The following is an 18,634-nucleotide window of genomic DNA, read 5'->3' on the forward strand; positions in this document are numbered from 1 at the left end:
GGAGTAGGAGTGCTGTGTATGGTTAAGAGAGAGAGAGAGAAAGAAAGGATTTATTTTGCTTTGTTTCGTATGCAGAAACTCTGCTGGTTTTATTTTTCCTTTTAATAAATCCTGTAAATAGTTATTCTGAGTCTAGCTGACTAGTCATTTCCACCTCAACTAGCTTCTTCGCTGTGCAGGAAAACTCTGCTACGTTTGGGCTAAAGCCATTAGAGCTATGCCTGACACTTCAAAGTTCCATGAGGTTATGGGTATTGTGCTGCCAGCCTGAGTTGTGGTGGTGTCAGCATCAACGGTGTTGGTTCCAGTAGTTCCAGAAGTTGTTGTTCCCGTTGGTGCAGCAGATGGACACTGGCTGGTTCCTGACTGTTGTGAGCTGGTGACGCAGTGGACACAAGGACAACAGCTGCAGCGTGTGAGTGCTGGGTGCTGTGGTTCCTGTTTTCTCTCTCGGTGGTCGTGAGTAGCTGGTTCCGGGTTCCAGGGACATCGCTCTCAAGATGGCCTCACAACCAGTTCAGATGGCTTTTGAGCGTCTGAATGACTCCAATTACTTGCTGTGGTCGGAACGCATGCAGGCAGTGCTGCAGAGGGATCGTCTCTGGCAAGTGGTGAGTAAGTTTCCTGCGAAGCCTGATGATGAAGACCTCGATAAAGACCAAAGAGCAAGGGCCACAATTGTCTTGGGGCTGGAAGATTCCCAGTTGCCGTATGTGAGGGGAATCAAGACAGCTAGAGGTGTGTGGCAAGCACTTAAAGAACTCCATGTGCGTGAGACAGCGGTTTCCAAGCTGTTCATTCGCAAGGCATTGTACAAGGCAATGTTACAGCCTGGGGTTACAATGCAGGAACACCTACACAGTTTACAGTTAAAGTTTGCTGCGCTACAGGAAAGAGACTGTGCATTAGACCAGCAGGAGAAGGTGGCTATTATTTTGAGTTCTCTCCCAGAAAGCTGGGATAATTTAGTTTTGTCTCTAGAAGGCATACAGGAGCGTGATTTATCAGTCAGTTACGTTACTGGGCGTTTGATTGAAGAATGGCAGAAGAGGCAAGAAAGGTCGTTTGCTGCAGAGGCTTCTACAGGCGGGCGGTTTGGAAGGAGTTCTTATGCCGTGCCAGAGGTGAAGCAAAAGCAGCGTACCGGTGAGGAGTCAGCGTTTGCTGTTAGGCGTTGTTTCCGATGTGGGTCTTCAGCGCATCCAAAATGACAATGTCCGGAGTTGGTCAAGTCTCAGTGGCCGGTGCAGGAGCAGAGACGAGATCAGCAGCAGCAGCAGCAGCGTAAAAGGAAATTCTTCAAACGAAAACAGTCGGCTCAGCTGGTGACCGCCGAGGTCAAGATTGCTGATGAGAAACAAGCTGTCTGGGTGGTCGATTCGGGAGCGTCTCGGCACATCGTAAATTCAGATGAATTGTTTGTTTCCAAGAACTCAGCACAGCGCAGCCAGGTGGCTCTAGCAGACGGAAGTACTTCCGAAGTGATTTCGGGGGGTGCAGTTTTTGTTCCTTGTCTTCGTGAATGCCTGCAAAATGTACTTTGTGTGCCTTCATTAAGGAGCAATCTGATGTCTGTAGATTGTTTGCTAAAAGCTGGGTTTAAAGTGTATTTTGAAGGAGACAGTTGCATTATTAAGAAGGCTGGTGAGACTTTAGGCACTGCTAAGTCAGAGGGAGGCTTGTTTTGGCTTAAAGCGGGATCTCAAGTTGCAGCAGTAGTCAGTAAATCTCAGCCTGCAGTGAATAACAAAGCTATACATGACAACTGTGTGCACTTATTGCATAGGAAAATGGGGCATGCTGGCTGGAAAAGTGTACTAAAAATGTCTGAATTGGCTGATGGGGGTGATTTAAAGAGTTGTAACAAGTACCTTGATTGTAATGTTTGTAAAAAGGTTAAAACCCACAGAGTCTCTTACCCCAGAAGTGACAGAGTTAGTGAGTCACCGCTACAGCTGGTTCACATGGACGTAATTGGTCCATTTGCTGTAAGCAGGGGTGGATCGCGTTTTTCATTAACAATTGTGGATGACGCTATGCGTTACTCTTGGGTTTTTCCCATGAAGAATAAGGGTGACGTGTTCACTAAGTTTAAAAGCTGGGTGGCATCTGTGGAAAGATTTCTGTCCATTAAACTCAGAAGGATTCAGACGGACAGAGGTGGCGAATTTATGTCAAATGCTTTTAGAGATTGGTTACAAAAGCGTGGCATTGGGCATAGAAAAACGAACGCTTTTTCCCCAGAGGAGAATGGCGTTGCAGAGCGAAAACACAGATCTTTACAAAATATGATGTTTGCCATGCTTGATGATGCTGATTTGCCCATGTCTTATTGGGGGGAGAGCATGCTCACCGCGTGTTATCTCCAAAATAGGCTCTTTCATCAAACAATAGGTACAAATCCGTACTTTAAATTGTTTCAGAAAAAACCCAAAATTGACCATTTGCATGTGTTTGGATCAAAAGCCTGGGTATTAATTCCAAAACAAATGAGAAAGAAGGGAGATCCTAAGACCAAACAGTTAGTGTTTGTGGGTTACCAGGAGCTGGGAAAAGGTTTCCGCTTTGCTGAAGGGACAAATGGCATTGTGATCTCCAGGAATGCCAATTTTTGTGAACATAGTGGCTGGGAGAGACTACATGCCAATACTGAGGTTTGGTTTGAACCTTCCCAGGAGCTTCATGACTCTGAAGGTAAACATAGAGAATCAGAGTCTGAGGGGGAGGAAAGTTCAGATAAGAGCTCTCAAGAAAGTGGAATTAGCCAGAGACCAGTTGCTAAGCAACAAAAGAGAGGTCGTAGTTCTGAGGAGGAAAGTGGGTCAGAAGAAAAATTTTCTCCCAGAAGATCTAAAAGACAAAACAAAGGAGTGCCTCCGGTGCGTTTTTCTCCAGATACTGCAAATGTGTTTAGTGTAATTGCAGAGCCCAAGAGTTTTCAGGAGGTGTTAAAGTTACCAAAAGAGGAGGCAGAGCTCTGGAAACAGGCAATGGAGGAAGAGATGTCCTCTCTGAATGAGCACAAGGTCTTTACACCAGTAGCAGCGCCTGAGGGGGCAAAGATTGTAGGCTGCAGGTGGGTGTACAAACTTAAACCTCTGGTGACAGGAAAGTACAAATACAAAGCTCGTTTAGTGGCTCAAGGATACTCTCAGAGGCCTGGAAAAGATTATGATGAGATTTTTTTCCCCTACTGCTAAGGGGGACAGTGTAAGGCTGATTCTAACGCTTGGAGCAAAGAGAAAACTCCTGTTAAACCATTTTGATATCCAGACTGCATATTTACATGCATCAGTATCAGAAGACCTGTATCTAGCCGAACCGCCTGGTTATGAGACAGGTTCCAATAGAGTGTTGAAATTAAACAAAGCTCTATATGGGCTCAAACAGGCTGCAAGATCTTGGAACAAATGTTTCCATGAGGCTTTAGTGTCATTTGGTTTCAAGCAGAGTACAGCTGACAATTGTGTTTATGTACGTGGTACAGGCAGTGATCAAGAGTTTTGTCTGATTTATGTAGATGATGTATTGTATGCTTGCAAAACAGATAAACAAACTGTCAGAGACTGCCTCTAGGTCCCGGCTCACAAAGGACCAACGCTAGCCGGTAGAACGGAATAAAGTCTTTATTGAAGTATAGTTTCCATTTCCACATCTTAGCGTGCGTCTCTACGTCTATTCCCTAGATCGGCGAAGTCCCATCTGAATCTCCGCCTCCTGTACACCAGTTCAAGACCCTAGCCTTGCTCCACCTTTTGCGTCTCTCCTTTCGCCTCTGGGTCCTACCACCCCCCGGGGTTCCTTCCTTCCTGGATGCCTCGGATGCGGACCCTTCGGATTCCTCCCCCTCCCTTCGGCGGGCTTTAGGACCTGGCTCCCTTTCCGGGCTGCTCATTGCGCCTCCCTCTGGTACATTTGAACTTGGCGCGCGCGCGCTGTCTCCGACCCTCCTCTCTACCGTTTCCTCGCTCTCTGACGCAGGCGTGGCTGCTGCCGGAGAGCTGCCTGTCGCTGGTGCCTGGAACTCCTCCCCCCTGCTGCTCTCTGGTGGAGTAGCTGGTCCGGATTTCCAGCTGCTGCTCTCTGAATCCCCTCTGGTCCCTTCTTCCTGGGGTGCCCCTCTTGGTAACCCCCCAGCTCTGCCCACGGGAGCCCCTTTCTGTGAATCCTCCGATTCGCTGGACAGACTTAGAGATCTCGGACGGCTATCATCGCTAACCTCTCCTTCCGATTCCTCGCCATCCGTTCCCTCTGCTCCTGAACCCCTGACATCCATCCCCCCCTCGAAGCCCCCCCTTCCCCCCTCCCCTCCTTCCGGTGTGGGTTCTGGGTGCTCCGTCGTGGCAGGGGTGAGTGCCGGATACAGTTCTTCCCTCGTGTCGTACATTACATCGGGCAGGTCTGGCTCGTCCTCCGTGCGCTCGTCGACGTCGATCTCCTCTGCTTCCATCTCCCTGCCTTCGTGTTCAAATCCCACGTCCTCCCCCAACACGTCCATGTCCATCTCTCCCCCGTTCCCCTCTGAGGGTGATGCCTGCCAGGGACCCCCCAGCCACTTCCTGCGCCACTGCTCCTCTGGTTGATTATCCCACCAATAGGAGCGGTCTGAGGCAGAACCCGAGGGTGAACCTTCCGGAGAGCGTATGTGTGGTGCCGTCTCCTCGTCCGAGTCGAACCCCTGGAACGTGCTGCCTGAAAGTGTGGGTGTGAAGAGCCAGTCATCGAAATACTCGGCTGGCATGGGCCTGTGTGGGAAAATGGCATGGAACTCTTCCTTGAGAAGAGGCTCGTCCAAGGCATAGCCCGGCACCCAACTGTTGGCGCTGGCCGGGGTATCCTCTCTGGCAAGAAGGTATTCTACTCCCTCTTCCCCCCATCTCGAGTCTAAAATCTCTGTGGCTTCGTTGATGCGCTCCCCTCTTGGCGACCCCCTTTCCCTGGGTCCTTCTCTGGGCGGATCTGGTGCTGTGCCTGGCTCGTGAAATCTATGCGGTGCTTTGTAGGGCGTGAGCACCGATCTATGGAAGACCGGATGCATTCTGGAACCCTCCGGAAGCGCTAACCGGAAGGCCACTGGATTGACCTGTGCCTGGACTTGGTAAGGCCCTAGCTGCTTATGCCCTAGCTTCTTCTTGGCCAACGATCTGGTCGGCACTGCTTGCGCTGCTAACCAAACCCAGTCTCCCACCTGTATGTCTTCCCCTACTCTCCTGTGTCTGTCAGCCTGCAGTTTGTATGCGTGCTTTGCCAGTTCCAACTGCCTCCTAAGCTGTTCGTGGACTTCCTGCAACTCTGACGCTAATTCTTCCGCTGCCTGCGGCTCCCCCTCCCCCACTCTCTCTAAACCTGGGAAGGTTCTGGGATGCCTCCCGTTGTTGGCGAAGAACGGCGTCACCCCCGTCGACACGTGCTTCGTATTGTTGTAAGCGAACTCTGCGAGGGGCAGGTAGTCCACCCACGTGTTAGGCTGCTGATTGGCGTAGCATCTCAGGTACTGCTGCATGATGGCGTTGACCCTCTCCGCTTGTCCGTTGGTCTGCGGGTGTCTCGCCGACGCTAGATTGATCTTGACGTTCAGGATGCCCATCAACTTTTGCCAGAAGTTCGAGATGAACTGCCGCCCCCGGTCGGATAGAATAGATCGTGGCAGACCGTGGACCTTAAACACGTGGTCTATGAACAGTTTGGCGGTCTGTTCTGCCGTGGCCACCTTCGCACACGGAATGAAGTGTGCCATCTTGGTAAACATGTCCACCACCACAAGCACTGCCGTCTTTCCCCTCGAACTGGGCAGATCCGTGACAAAGTCCAGGGCCACCCGTTCCCACGGCTCAGACGGCGTCTGCAACGGTTCCAGCAATCCCGCCGGCGGTTTGTGCACTGACTTGGCCCTTTGGCAGGTGTCGCATCTCGAGACATAATCCGCTACTTCCCCCCGCATCTTGGGCCACCAAAAGTCTCTGGTCACTAGTTCTACAGTCTTTTCTCTGCCAAAGTGCCCGGCAGTGGGGGCGTCGTGTAGCTGCTGCAGCACCCTTGCGCGGAGGTCATTCCCCGGCACGTAGAGTGCTCCCTTGCGGATGAGCAAACCGTCTCTGATCTGGAACTCGTCGTCCTTCACCGTGCCCTTGTGCACCTCCTCCATCTTGGCTAGCGCGAAGGGGTCCTCCTGCAACGCTCGACGTACGGCGTCCAGATCCACGGTCGCCGAGGCGCAAGCCCACGCTTCCGGTGCGAAAATGTGCTTGGCTGCCGACGGTGCCTCCTCCTCGAGGTATTGCGGCTTTCTGGACAAGGCATCCGCCATGATGTTGTTGTCACCCGGGATGTACTCTATCTTGAAGTCGAAGTCCGCGAAGAACTCTGCCCATCTAATGTGCCTCTGATTCAGGAACCTCGCCGTGCGCCAGTACTCTAGATTCTTGTGGTCCGTGCGGACCTGCACTGTGTGTCTGGCTCCGATAAGGAAGTGCCGCCACGCTTTGAACGCTGCATGGATGGCTAGCAACTCCCTGTCCCAGATGGTGTAATTCTGCTCCGACTTGCTGAGCTTCCTTGAGTAGAAGGCGCACGGCCTCCAGTCCCCCTGCTGGTCTTGTTGCAACAGTACAGCTCCCACGGCTCTGTCTGAGGCGTCCGTCTCCACCCTCATCGGTCTGCTGGGATTCACATGCAGCAGCTGCTCCTCGGAAGCGAAGAGACGCTTGAGTTTCTGAAAGGACTGCTCCGCTTCCTCCGTCCAGATAAACTTCTTCTTCTTGGAGCTGAGCGTGTCAGTGATGGCCGCCGTTTGCATAGCGAACCCCTTAATGAACTTGCGATAAAAGTTGGCAAAGCCGACAAACCGCTGGACTTCCTTCCTATTGCGCGGGCTTTTCCAGTCCAATACTGAGCGAACCTTGGCGCTGTCCATGGCGAGCCCCTTGTCCGACAGTTTATAGCCCAGGAAATCCACCTCCGTCACGTCGAACTGGCACTTCTCCAGCTTGGCGTACAGCCTGTGCTCCTTTAGTCTCCGCAGAACTTCCCTGACATCCCTCTCGTGCGCTTCTCGCGACTCAGAAAATATCAGGATGTCGTCCAGGAAGCATACGCATTTCTTGTAAAGGAGTCCCGCCAACACGTGATGCATAAAGGCTTGAAAACAGTGAGAGCCATTTTGTAATCCGAAGGGCATAACTCTGTATTCGTAGGTGCCCAGTGGTGTGAACATGGCCGTCTTCCACTCGTCGCCCTCCCGCACACGAATCAGGTTGTACGCGCCTCGCAGATCCAACTTGGTGAAAACGCGTCCTTTCCTTACCGTCGCGAGCAGGTCGTCTATTTTGGGCATGGGGAAGGACGAGGGCTTGGTTTTCGAGTTCAAAATTCGAAAGTCAACTACAAGCCTCTTCTGGGGCGTGTCTCGCTTCTTCACAAAGAATACTGGACTGCCCCCTACAGCTTTCGACTCCCGAATGAACCCGCGCTTCAAATTGTGGTCTATGAACTCCCTAAGTTCCTGCAGTTCGTCCTCAGACATGGAATACAGTTTCCCTGTTGGCAGCGTTGCCCCCGGCAGGAGATCAATCTTGCAGTCATAGGGTCTGTGGGGGGGCAGTTTGTCCGCCTCCTTCTCGCAGAAGACCTCCAAAAACTCCTTGTACTTGTTGGGCACCGCTTGCACCATGCCTAGGTGTAGCTGCGGTGCATCCTCTCGCCCCTCTCCTTCCTGGCAGGTCTGGATGCAGTGCGCTGCGCAGTAGGAAGAGCAGAAGGTCAATTGCCGCTGGTACCACGCTAATGCCGGGCTGTGCCTATCCAGCCAACTCATGCCCAACACTATGGGCGTGTCCGACAATTGGGTGACGTTGAAGCTGATGACTTCTCGGTGATTCCCAATTTGCATCACCATAGGTGGTGTCTGCTGCACCACCTGCCCCCCTAGCAGTTCCCTGCCATCCACTGTGACCACGTTCAGGGGCAGTGTGGCTGGCAGTAGCGCTATGTTGTGTTGTTGAAGGAATTCCAGTGCGATAAAGTCCGCATTACTGCCAGAGTCAATCGTAATCGGCACTTCTAAAGTGAGACCACTGGGCAGCTGGAGCGATGCGGTGAGCTGCACCACTGGTTTGGGCGGGAGGGGATCCGTGGGCTTCAAAATCTCTGGGGACTTCTTCACTGACTCGCCTGGCTGGCCCCCAGTGCTTCCGTTTCCCTGCCGTGGTTCACTTTGCTGAGTTGCTCCCATTACTGTCATTGAAGCTGCAGTGTGCTTGTGGAGCCTCTGGGGACACTCTTTCGCCATGTGCTTCGAACTGTCACAGATGTAACACTTCCTGTTCCCTCTAGGCTGCTTTGTTTTGACTGCTCCCGGTGTTAAGGCTCTGGTGGCTGAATGAGCTCTAGCACCGCCGATCTCCATTGGCTCCTCCCCCCCTGCTTGCGGAGGCGTTGATTGCGCACGCGCGACATCCCTGGGCAAGAGGGAGGGCACTCTGGCTGGTGTGCGTCCCCAACGCCCTTCTCCTCTGTCCCAAGGGCGGTCCTCCAGCCTCACCCCCACTGCAAGCGATCTGTCCACCACTTCCTGGGTGCTTTTGGGTCTCTCCCCCCGCGCTATCTCATCCTTGATTTGGGGGTTCAATCCTTCCCAATAAAGATCTCTAACGGGGGGGGAATCCTTGTCCCACCCCAAGGCATTGACCAATGCAAAAAAGCGGGAGTGATACTGCCTCACGCTGGCTCTCCCTTGTCTCAGCTCAAATATGTCCTTACGGGCAATGTCAATGTCTATTTTCGATAGAAAGCAAGAATCCATCGCTTCAATGAATGCAGCTGAACTCTGGAGCGCTGGGTCCATATCTCTCCACAGATTGCGCAGACATGCTTTCGCCTCTCCATGCAAATGAGACAAGATAAACCCCACTTTCTCTTGCTCATCTCTAAACTCTTTCTCCAGCAGTTTCAGCGCAAACTGCACGTCTGCTCGGAAATTGGGGTACTGCTGCAAATTCCCATCAAAGTGAGATACAATGCTGCCTCCAGTCCTTCCCAACCCGATTCCCTCGGATCTGGAACCCGTTTGTGCCTGCTTAGTAAGCACTTCCAACCTGGCTTGGAGATCTCGGCATGCAGCAGCCGCTTCATCCCCTCTTTTCCTGGAGGCGATTATCTCTGCGCTGAGCTGCGTTACCGCTTCTCGCAGGGAAGCAATTTGCTCTTCAGTAGACATGTCGCTTGACTTTTGTGAGCTCCAAAGGCACCAGTCCTCTTTCCTCCCTGCTTCGCTCCCCACACGCCGCTTGAGTCAAAGAGAACTGATGAAAACTTCTGGGAGATGGGACTTACTGTCAGAGACTGCCTCTAGGTCCCGGCTCACAAAGGACCAACGCTAGCCGGTAGAACGGAATAAAGTCTTTATTGAAGTATAGTTTCCATTTCCACATCTTAGCGTGCGTCTCTACGTCTATTCCCTAGATCGGCGAAGTCCCATCTGAATCTCCGCCTCCTGTACACCAGTTCAAGACCCTAGCCTTGCTCCACCTTTTGCGTCTCTCCTTTCGCCTCTGGGTCCTACCACCCCCCGGGGTTCCTTCCTTCCTGGATGCCTCGGATGCGGACCCTTCGGATTCCTCCCCCTCCCTTCGGCGGGCTTTAGGACCTGGCTCCCTTTCCGGGCTGCTCATTGCGCCTCCCTCTGGTACATTTGAACTTGGCGCGCGCGCGCTGTCTCCGACCCTCCTCTCTACCGTTTCCTCGCTCTCTGACGCAGGCGTGGCTGCTGCCGGAGAGCTGCCTGTCGCTGGTGCCTGGAACTCCTCCCCCCTGCTGCTCTCTGGTGGAGTAGCTGGTCCGGATTTCCAGCTGCTGCTCTCTGAATCCCCTCTGGTCCCTTCTTCCTGGGGTGCCCCTCTTGGTAACCCCCCAGCTCTGCCCACGGGAGCCCCTTTCTGTGAATCCTCCGATTCGCTGGACAGACTTAGAGATCTCGGACGGCTATCATCGCTAACCTCTCCTTCCGATTCCTCGCCATCCGTTCCCTCTGCTCCTGAACCCCTGACACAAACTAAAAGGTTTGCCAAGCAATTGTCCAGTAAGTTCAAAATGAAGGACTTAGGCCCGGTTAGGACATATCTAGGGTTGGAAGTGTGCTGAGCCCAAGATGGCAGCTGCCTAATTAGTCAGCAGAACAAAGTTAAACAACTACTGACTACATACGGGATGCAGGATTGCAAAGGGACAGTGGTGCCTGTGGAGTTTGGAACTGACAGGGTCAGAACTCCGAGATGTCCTGTATCTGGGAGGAGGAGGAGGAGTAGAAGGAGGAGCTTGTCGCAGAGCAGTGAGTCACAGAGTCTCTCTGCGTTCAGACTTACTTTCACTTCTCACTGAGCAGCAGCTTGGCACAGAAGCTGCGAGTGTGCTTTTGGAGCACGGCTGAGAATGCCTCCAAGTTCCGATGGAGGAGACTGATTTATGGCTTGTAAATAAACGCTTCTAGAGATAAGAACCGAACTGTCTCTGGACTTGATTTATCCCTCATCTCACACGGACCCAGGACTGCTGCGACTCTGCTCCCCTGCCAGGTCAGCTTCTGAACAGAGCTGCGCAATGGAAGCGTGACTGGACGCAGGGGTTTTATTTTCGCAAAGTGCCTATGGATCCAGGTTTCATAAAAACACTTCATATAGATGAGAGTCCTGAATTTGAACATCCTGATGTATATCATTCTGTAATTGGAAGTTTATTGTATCTAGCACAGTGGTCCAGACCTGATATTAGCTACGCAGTAGGCATATTAAGTAGATTGGTCTCAAAACCCACACTAAATGCCTGGAAAGGGGTAAAACAAGTTCTGAGATACCTCAAACAGACAATTGGCTATATGTTACAATTAAATTCCTCAGAGGATGAAATGTTGAATTGCTACTGTGATAGTGACTGGGGAAATTTGCCAGATAGAAAATCTGTCACAGGACTAGTCATAATGGTCGGTGGAGCTTTAATCAACTGGCGGTCACGCAAGCAAGACGTTGTAAGTGTGTCATCAACGGAATCCGAGTACGCCACACTGAGTGAATTGTGCAACGAGGTGATTTATTTCAAGCATTTGTTAGCAGATTTAAATGTAAATTGTGGAGAACCAGTACGAGTTTACATTGATAATCAGACTTGTATAACCTTAAGTAAAACAGAGGGTTTCAAATCACGTTCCAAACATATCTCTGTAAAATACCAAAATGTACGTTGCTGTGTACAAGACAATATAATATATACAATATAATTGTAATTTTTGACAGAATTACAAGCCTGGTAGATGAAGGGAACGCAGTGGATGTAGCCTACCTTGATTTCAGCAAGGCATTTGACAAGGTGCCCCATGATATTCTTGTAAAGAAGCTGGTAAAATGCGGTCTTGACTATGCTACCACTCAGTGGATTTCTAACTGGCTGACTGACCGAACCCAAAGGGTGCTCATCAATGGTTCCTCTTCATCCTGGAGAAGAGTGACTAGTGGGGTGCCACAGGGTTCTGTCTTGGGCCCGGTCTTATTCAACATCTTTATCAACGACTTGGATGATGGACTCAAGGGCATCCTGATCAAATTTGCAGATGACACCAAACTGGGAGGGGTGGCTAACACCCCAGAGGGCAGGATCACACTTCAAAACGACCTTGACAGATTAGAGAACTGGGCCAAAACAAACAAGATGAATTTTAACAGGGAGAAATGTAAAGTATTGCACTTGGGCAAAAAAAATGAGAGGCACAAATACAAGATGGGTGACACCTGGCTTGAGAGCAGTACATGTGAAAAGGATCTAGGAGTCTTGGTTGACCACAAACTTGACATGAGCCAACAGTGTGACGCAGCAGCTAAAAAAGCCAATGCAATTCTTGGCTGCATCAATAGGAGTATAGCATCTAGATCAAGGGAAGTAATAGTGCCACTGTATTCTGCTCTGGTCAGACCTCACCTGGAGTACTGTGTCCAGTTCTGGGCACCACAGTTCAAGAAGGACACTGACAAACTGGAACGTGTCCAGAGGAGGGCAACCAAAATGGTCAAAGGCCTGGAAACGATGCCTTATGAGGAACGGCTAAGGGAGCTGGGCATGTTTAGCCTGGAGAAGAGGAGGTTAAGGGGTGATATGATAGCCATGTTCAAATATATAAAAGGATGTCACATAGAGGAGGGAGAAAGGTTGTTTTCTGCTGCTCCAGAGAAGCGGACACGGAGCAATGGATCCAAACTACAAGAAAGAAGATTCCACCTAAACATTAGGAAGAACTTCCTGACAGTAAGAGCTGTTCGACAGTGGAATTTGCTGCCAAGGAGTGTGGTGGAGTCTCCTTCTTTGGAGGTCTTTAAGCAGAGGCTTGACAACCATATGTCAGGAGTGCTCTGATGGTGTTTCCTGCTTGGCAGGGGGTTGGACTCGATGGCCCTTGTGGTCTCTTCCAACTCTATGATTCTATGATTCTATGATAATCACATGTACTTATGTCAATCAATCAAATCCATTTATTGTGAGGACCATGCCTGTGCACAAACATCAACACTACAATAGTTAAAAATATTAAAATTCATTACATACTATGCCAACAAAACCTTCTTCCCACAGAATAGAAAAGGAGGGAAAACGAGCAACAAGTTAAACAGACGATGAAGGGGTCTTTACATTGTCGTCCATAAATCTTTCCCTGGCTTTCATGGCCTTCATCACAAAAACCGCTACCACATGGGTAATGCGTGGGTTTGCATCAACTAACAAAAAATTTACTCTATCTTCAGGACTGGTTATAGAATTGGGTATAATTTGCAGCAATGCGTCTCTAAAGCCCGAGTAAATGGGGCAATAGAGGAGGTAATGTGTAAGATCCTCTTTAATTTTCATAAGGCAAGGACATAAACGGTGTTCTACTGGGGTTTTTGTGTATCTACCGGTCAAATAAGCAGTTGGCAATGTTTGGAACCGTGCCATAGTAAAAGCTCTCCGAAGGGTGGGATCAGTGATCTCCGCCAAGTAGTTGGCACAGATTTTGACTGCTTTTACTCAAGGGAACCAGTAGGAAAACCCAGAGTTTTTTATCTTAGTGGAGTCCAAAAAGGTGTCTTTTTCAAAGATCCATTCCCGAACTTTATCAGGGCTCCACAATTTGAGAGTATTAAACTCAAGTAGGTTGTATCTAGATAAAATGTCTAGTAGATTTTTATGCCAAGTGGTATTATTTTGTAATGATACAAAGGCTTGTTTAGCCAATAAGGTGTTCGGGGCATCTATGAGGTTGGTGAAAAAACGCAGGAATCTTAAGTGGGCCCTGGCAGACACAGAGGGTAATCCTACTTCCACTCTTAGGAAAGCTGCCGGAGTGCTCTGAGGGAGGCCTAGAATTCTTCTGAGATAAAAATTTTGGAAGATTTCAAGCCGTTCTAACAGCTTCTGATTCCATCCCCAGAGTTCTACTCCGTATAACATCTGGGGAAACACATGTACTTATGTATCAAGTGAAGAAAATGTAGCAGATGTATTAACTAAACCATTGGCAAAGATAAAGAACAAGCAAATGTGCAAGGGTTTAGGTTTGCTGGAAAAATAATCTCCTACATAGGTGTTATTTGATGTTAATTGTCCAGCAGAATCTGTGAGGGGGTGTTCAGTTTCTGTTAATTGATTCTCATGAAAACTTACAGATTCTGGCTTCACACAATTAACTCAAGGCAGTGTCAATTTACTCTTGGCAGAAAGCCAAGGTCTGCTTGACCTAGAAACTACTTACTCTGATTGGTTAACGACCAGCACTCAACTCTGTTATCTAGGAGTGCTAGCACAGTTTGGTGTTAGGTGTGTTAGGAGTAGGAGTGCTGTGTATGGTTAGGAGAGAGAGAGAGAAAGAAAGGATTTATTTTGCTTTGTTTCGTATGCAGAAACTCTGCTGGTTTTATTTTTCCTTTTAATAAATCCTGTAAATAGTTATTCTGAGTCTAGCTGACTAGTCATTTCCACCTCAACTAGCTTCTTCGCTTCTTCGCTGTGCAGGAAAACTCTGCTACGTTTGGGCTAAAGCCATTAGAGCTATGCCTGACACTTCAAAGTTCCATGACACACAGGTGACACACAACAATCATGCCTATACTTAAGGTGGAACGGAATATTCCAAGTGCATGCTGACCAACACACAGTCTTCGCAGTAGGGCTCTGTTCTGATGGCATGAGGTAGTCACGACAAACTGGTAGATTCCCATCTGCTGCAGCCTTCATCCGCCTTCACAGCCGTTGTAACATACCGCTTGTTATCATCCGCCTGTTCTGCTGTTGAGGACTTCTTGGATCATTCTTTGTCTATCTCCTTCCCTTTGACCTACTGCCTTGGGTGACCCTGCTGGGAGTACGAGATTCCCGACGGCTTCGCTCACAAGGGTCGTAGAAACATGCAAGCCCACTCACCACGACAAGGTGATGATCCACAATATACATACATGTTATTTGTCAGTCACTATTGCACAGTCTTATTATCTGGAAATCAGTTGTGTTGCATTGCATTCTGCAAATAAGATCTCTCTTAGATATACCCAGGAAATATTAATAGCAGAGACAATAACAAGAGGATAGCCAGTTACAAGCTTGACTCTTGTAGCTATAAGCAGCTTCATTTGCTATAGGATACATCATTTAGGCAAGGGATTGCCAACTTTTTTAGACCAGTGGGCACATTTCGATTTTTGAGAGAGTGCTGTGGCTGCTAGTCATAACATGATTGCCATGGGGGACATGGCATAAATTAGAGGGGGAAACAAAAGGCAAGCTATGGAGATTTCAAGGACTGGAAAATAAGACTTAAGCTGGAAAAGTGAACTAAAGTGGGAGGAGAAAAGAGCAACTCTTTAGGATGCAAGGGATTCCTATTGCTTGGTGTCCAAATAGCTTACTTATCAATCACAGCTCTGACTTTGCCCTTTGGCTAAAAACACTGACAGATGGGAGCTCATTTCACATATGTAAATTGCTTAGAATGGTACCTGCACATTTGCTTCACAACTTTCTTTCTAGGAGGACTAGAGATTTACCCTTTTTTCTTTTCTTTTTTTAAAATTTCATGCATATCAGTTAATATCTTGACCTTGCTCCACTGAATTGAAATTTCAGACTTCACAACATAGGAAAACGGCAAACTAAACAACTATTTTTGTGGAGCAAGGTCAAGATATTAACTGATATGCATGAAATTTCAGATATTGCTATATATTGTTTTTTTCGCTCTATAAGATGCACCAGACCACAAGACACACCTAGTTTTTGGAGGAGGACAACAAGAAAAAAATATTCTGAATCTCAGAAGCCAGAATAGCAAGTGGGATCGCTGCGCAGTGAAAGCAGCAATCCCTCTTGCTGTTCTGGCTTCTGGGATAGCTGCGCAGCCTGCATTCACTCCATAACACACACACATTTCGCCTTACTTTTTAGGAGGGAAAAAGTGAGTCTTATAGAGCAAAAAATACGGTAATCCCTTGCCAAGAAAATTCCCTGCCAAGAAAACTCCATGAACAAAGACAACAGGCATAGAAAAGTTATGACGCTGGAAGATGAGCCCCTCAGGTCGGAAGACGTCCAACATGCTACTGAGGAAGAGCAGAGGACAAGTACAAGTAGATTCAGAGCTGATGAAGCAGCTGGGTCAAAGCCGAAAGGTCACTCAGTTGTGGATATGCCTGAAAGCGAAAGGAAAGTCCAATGCTGTAAAGAAAAATATTGCATAGGAACCTGGAATGTAAGAACCACGAACCTTGGTAAGTTGGATGTCATCAAAAATGAGATGGCAAGAATAAATATTGACATCCTGGGCATCAGTGAACTAAAATGGACAGGAATTGGGGAATTCAGTTCAGATAACCATCATATCTACTACTGTGGGTGTTATGTATGCCCACGTGGTTGCTCGAGAGCAAACAGGCAAGACTCCCCGTTGGTCTTTTCAAGGCTTTATTATCTGTCCAAAACGTTCACAATGCAGATCAACTCAATTCCATGTCTGCTCACTGACTAGCAGAATCTGGGAGTGGGCGGTCCTTAAACTTTCCCCAGCAGAGTAGTCTTTTGACCCCCCCCCCATGCCTCCCCTCTCTGCATGTAAGCCAACTGTGCAAAGAGGGCGTGGGCAAAGGGGGACCTGTCTCCCCCCCGCTTTGTTCGTGCCGTTGCTGTGTCTCTCCCTTGCATCATCCGAGCCCTGCACCCCTTCCCCACTGGAGGCGTGGCTTCCCTCCTCTGCAGAGGTAGTGCTGCTTCTCATGGTCTTTGGAGGCTCCCTGTAACCTAACTGCCCTTCCACCTCTTGCCTCTGAGCTGATGGCAGTTCCCTGACAGTGGGCAAGAATCCCGTAAAAGAAATGGAGTGGCCCTCATAGTCAAACTGAAATTGACAAATTCTATGAAGACTTACAACACCTTCTAGAAATGACACCAAAGAAGGATGTTCTTCTCATTATAGGGGATTGGAATGCTAAAGTAGGGAATCAAGAGATAAAAGGAACAACTGGCAAGTTTGGCCTTGGAGATCAAAATGAAGCAGGGCAAAGGCTAATAGAGTTCTGTCAAGAGAACAAGCTGGTCATCACAAACACTCTTTTCCAACAACACCAGAGACGACTCTACACATGGACATCACCAGGTGGGCAGCATCGAAATCAGATTGATTATATTCTTTGCAGCCAAAGATGGAGAAGCTCTATACAGTCAGCAAAAACAAGACCTGGAGCTGACTGTGGCTCAGATCATCAGCTTCTTATAGCAAAATTCAAGCTTAAACTGAAGAAAGTAGGAAAAACCACTGGGCCGGTAAGATACAGTCTAAATCAAATCCCCTATGAATACACAGTGGAAGTGAGGAACAGGTTTAAGGATTTAGATTTGGTGGACAGAGTGTCTGAAGAACTATGGATTTAGGCTGGTAACATTATACAGGAGGCAGCAACGAAAACCATCCCAATGAAAAGGAAATGCAAGAAAGCAAAGTGGCTGTCCAACGAGGCCTTACAAATAGCGGGGGAGAGAAGGCAAGCAAAATGTGAGGGAGATAGTAAAAGATACAGGAAACTGAATGCAGATTTCCAAAAAATAGCAAGGAGAGACAAGAAGGCCTTCTTAAACGAGCAATGCAAAGAAATAGAGGAAAACAATAGAATGGGAAAAACCAGAGATCTGTTCAAGAAAATTGGAGATATGAAAGGAACATTTCGTACAAAGATTACCATAATAAAGGACAAAAGTGGAAAGGACCTAACAGAAGCAGAAGACATCAAGAAGAGGTGGCAAGAATACACAGAGGAACTATACCAGAAAGATATGGATGTCTCGTACACCCCAGGTAATGTGGTTGCTGACCTTGAGCCAGACATCCTGGAGAGTGAAGTCAAATGGGCCTTAGAAAGCACTGCTAATAACAAGGCCAGTGGAAGTGATGATATTCCAGCTGAACTATTTAAAATTTTAAAAGATGATGCTGTTAAGGTGCTACACTCAGTATGCCAGCAAATTTGGAAAACTCAGCAGTGGCCAGAGGATTGGAGAAGATCAGTCTACACCCCAATCCCAAAGAAGGGCAGTGCCAAAGAATGCTCCAACTACCGCACAATTGCACTCATTTCACACGCTAGCAAGGTTATGCTTAAAATTCTACAAGGAAGGCTCAAGCAGTATGTGGACTGAGAACTCCCAGAAGTGCAAGCTGGATTTCGAAGGGGCAGAGGAACCAGAGACCAAATTGCAAACATGCGCTGGATTATGGAGAAAGCTAGAGAGTTCCAGAAAGACATCTACTTCTGCTTCATTGACTATGCAAAAGCCTTTGACTGTGTCGACCACAGCAAACTATGGCAAGTTCTTAAAGAAATGGGAGTGCCTGATCACCTCATCTGTCTCCTGAGAAATCTCTATGTGGGACAAGAAGCTACAGTTAGAACTGGACATGGAACAACTGATAGGTTCAAAATTGGGAAAGGAATACAACAAGGCTGTATATTGTCTCCCTGGTTATTTAACTTATATGCAGAATTCATCATGCGAAAGGCTGGGCTGGATGAATCCCTAGCCGGAATTAAGATTGCCGGAAGAAATATCAACAACCTCAGATATGCAGATGACACAACCTTGATGGCAGAAAGTGAGGAGGAATTAAAGAACCTTTTAATGAGGGTGAAAGAGGAGACCGCAAAATATGGTCTGATGCTCAACATCAAAAAAAACGAAGATCATGGCCACTGGTCCCATCACCTCCTGGCAAATAGAAGGGGAAGAAATGGAGGCAGTGAGAGATTTTACTTTCTTGGGCTCCATGATCAGTGCAGATGGTGACAGCAGTCACAAAATTAAAAGACGCCTGCTCCTTGGGAGAAAAGCAATGACAAACCTAGACAGCATCTTAAAAAGCAGAGACATCACCTTGCCAACAAAGATCCGTATAGTTCAAGCTATGGTTTTCCAAGTAGTGATGTATGGAAGTGAGCGCTGGACCATAAAGAAGGCTGATCGCTGAAGAATTGATGCTTTTGAATTATGGTGCTGGAGGAGACTCTTGAGAGTCCCATGGACTGCAAGAAGATCAAACCTATCCATTCTGAAGGAAATCAGCCCTGAGTGCTCACTGGAAGGA

General features: G+C 48.4%; 1 protein-coding gene and 1 long non-coding RNA gene across 2 annotated transcripts in view; one reads left to right on the top strand and one right to left on the bottom strand.

Moving 5' to 3' along the window:
• LOC310753843 (four and a half LIM domains protein 1-like) overlaps positions 1–18,634 on the bottom strand; it is a 108,110-nt gene that overhangs the window by 42,977 nt on the left and 46,499 nt on the right. The window lies entirely within an intron of this gene.
• LOC310753869 overlaps positions 13,477–18,634 on the top strand; it is a 42,097-nt gene continuing 36,939 nt past the window's right edge. The window contains exon 1 of the long non-coding RNA XR_014543473.1: positions 13,477–13,852. This is a non-coding gene — a long non-coding RNA (uncharacterized lncRNA). The remainder of the gene's footprint in view (positions 13,853–18,634) is intronic.

This window comes from Podarcis filfolensis, assembly GCF_964270895.1.
Source record: "Podarcis filfolensis genome assembly, chromosome: W".
NCBI lineage: Eukaryota > Metazoa > Chordata > Lepidosauria > Squamata > Lacertidae > Podarcis > Podarcis filfolensis.